At 41.0% G+C, this 2953-nt stretch overlaps 1 pseudogene; it reads right to left on the bottom strand.

Annotated features, from left to right (window-relative positions):
* Nucleotides 1-222: 222 nt before the first annotated feature.
* On the bottom strand, nucleotides 223-1113 carry LOC134377592 (pre-mRNA-splicing factor 38A-like; annotated as a pseudogene).
* Between the last annotated feature and the right edge of the window lie 1840 nt (nucleotides 1114-2953).

Genomic DNA, 2953 nt, shown 5'->3' with positions numbered 1-2953 from the left:
TATAGTCAAGGTTGGTCGGGTAAAAAACTGACCTTAGGAAACATTGTCACCTTCTAAGATGTTGATTATAATTAAAAAAAAAAAAAAAAAGTGAAGAACCTTGATAAGGAAAAAACTGAAATATTCTTACAGCTGCCTGTGTAGCAGATCTTAATCCTTCCACACAGACAGATACCCTCATATCCATAGGAGACCATTTAGACTAAAACCAAACTAAGTTCATTACTCATTCCCTCTCTGGCTCTTCTTGTGGCTTTTATTAGACCTTTCAGGAGACTTTGAGTGTCTCTTGTATCTGTGACTATGAGGATGACCCAGGCAGGGTCTTGCAGCAAGATCTGTGCTGTCGATCTGGGAACCTGCCGTGGTGATGTCTTGGATTCTTGCTCCAATGCCTTTCTCGGCAGGGGGAAGGGCTTTTCCCTTTAGAAGACCTACTTCTGCTCCTCCTGCGTGGGACAGCAACCAAGCTTGTCCAAGTCTCAGTAACTTCTCTGGCGGTGATCAAATGATGGCACTCTTTCCAACTTCTCATCCTCCTCTTTCCTGGACTCCGCGTCATCCACGTCCTCTTCTAGAGCACTAACTTGAGGATCCAGTTGCTCAGCTTCCTCTAGCACATAGCATTTCTGTAGCCGAACAGAATGGTATCACAGGCTTTCTCACTGTGCAGTAGCTCACCAATAAATTCATCCACATGCATCAGCTCAAACTCCCCATTTTGGTTCTGGCTCTTGATTTTTTGAAAGTAATTGTACAAAGTTTCCAAGTACTTGTAGCAATCAATTGCAGTGCCTGTCAGCCTCATGTAGAGAGCACCCAACAAGCAGACATACCTGAAATCTTCATTTTTGATAAACTCTACAATGATATACTTCTCGGGTTGAGTTTGAAGCATCTTCAAAGTTAAACTCAGAAAGGGAGTTAGTTTCATGTTGCCACCAACAAACCTTAACTCTATTGCTTTATCACCTATAAGTTCAGCTGTAAGTCCAAAGCATTCCTCTTTCCAGACATGGACTCACAGATTCACATCTGAGTGATCTTCTCCACCAGCTACTGAGGGTTGGTGCCAAGGATGCTGTGCACATCCTTCATCGTATGGTTAGCCATTTTAGAATGCCTCTTAAATTTTTTTTATTCATATTGCCAGAATGCCTTAAAAAAAAGATTATATTAATTTACGGTCCCATTGAGAATGTATAACATTCTTCCATTCCCCAATGTTTAGTGAGAACTAAGCACCAATCATTTATTTATTTATTTATTTATTATGATTTTTTATAAAGATGACCGGTAAGGAGATCTCAACCCTTGGCTTGGTGTTGTCAGCACCACGCTCAGCCAGTGAGCCAACTGGCCATCCCTATATACGATCTGAACCCGTGGCCTTGGTGTTATCAGCACTGCACTCTCCTGAGTAAGCCACGGGCCGGCCCGAGCACCAATCATTTAAATATTTGCCAAGCAGAGACGTGAGAAATGATTCAGGGATTATTTTAAGTTGTGCTCTCAAAAGAAAGGGAATGAGGGAAGCAGGAGGGGTAGAGGAGAAAAAAACTAAGATTACGGTCTCAGCTGGAGATTAGCTTCAACCTGATCCCAAGGGGAGCTCTGGAGTATGACTTTTACCACAGAGGTGCTGCCTTGAGGCAAGTGGACCAACTTTTTGTACCACACTGTCAGTTGGTTTGGCTGTGAGTTGCCACAGGGAGAGGTAAGTAACTTCTCAGATGAAACAGCTCTCTTTTGTAAACGGCAATTCTCTAGACTCTAGAGAAAGGACAGCTGTGAACTTTTCGCAGCCAACACTCACAGCTTGGGGATAGATGTGCCTTCCCGTAGGAAATACTTGTGGGTGTAGTGAGCTGAGTAATGTCCCAAATTCATGTCCAGCCAGAACCTCAGACTGTAACATTATTTATTTATTTATTTATTTATTTATTTATTGGCAGCTGGCTGGTAAGAGGATCCTGACATAATTTAAAAATAGGGTCTTTGTAGATATAATTAGTTAAGAAGAGGCAATGCTAGATTAGGGTGGGCCCTAAATTCAGTAACTGGTGTCCTTATAAGAAGAGGAGAGGACATTCAGAGATACAACAGGAGAAGAAGGCCTTGTGAATATGGAGGTAGAGATTGGAGTTATACTGCCGCAAACCAAGGAATACCTGGGACTATCAGAACCTGGAAAAGACAAAGAAGGATTCTTCCCTAGAGCTCTCTGAGGGAGCATGACCCTAATGACACCTTGATTTCATACTTCCAGCCTCCAGAACTATAGAAGAGATTTCTGTTGTTTTAAACCACTGAGTATGTGGTATATTGTTATAGCAGCCCTAGGAAACTAATACGGTGGGGTACCAGCATCTACTGCAGCAGTTCTCAAAGTATGATCCTTGGACTTCTGGGTATCCCTAATACCTTTTCTTGGAGTCTAAGGTTACAGCAATTCTCATAGTAATATTAAGGCATTATTTGCCTTTTTTACTATGTTGACATTTGCGCTAATTGTGCATAAGCAATCAATAGTGGATAAAACTGCAGGCATCTGAATATGTATTTACACATTGGTACCAAACCTTACACGTAATCATTGTATTCTTGACACTACAAAAAAGAAAATGCCAGTTTCACATAGAAATGTCCCTGATAAAACAGAAAAAGTATTAACTTTATTACATCTTGACCTTAGAGTACACGTCTTTTTAATATTTTTGGTTACCAAATGGCAAGTAAGCATAAAGCACTTCTGCTGCATACAGTGGTTGTCTTCAGGAAAAGTGCTCTGCAATCATTGGAATTGTGAGCTGGACTAGCCACATTTTTCATAGACCATCACTTTTACTTGAAGGAATGACTGACAGACAAATTATCATTCAGACTTGAGTATTTGGCGTTTTCTTAAAGATGAATGAAGTGACACTGTGACTTCAAGGAAAAGAGCTGATGT

This window comes from Cynocephalus volans, chromosome 5, assembly GCF_027409185.1.
Source record: "Cynocephalus volans isolate mCynVol1 chromosome 5, mCynVol1.pri, whole genome shotgun sequence".
In the NCBI taxonomy this organism is placed as follows: Eukaryota; Metazoa; Chordata; class Mammalia; order Dermoptera; family Cynocephalidae; genus Cynocephalus; species Cynocephalus volans.
Note: the sequence above shows the minus strand (reverse complement) of the source record. Positions and strands in the feature narration are given on the sequence as shown.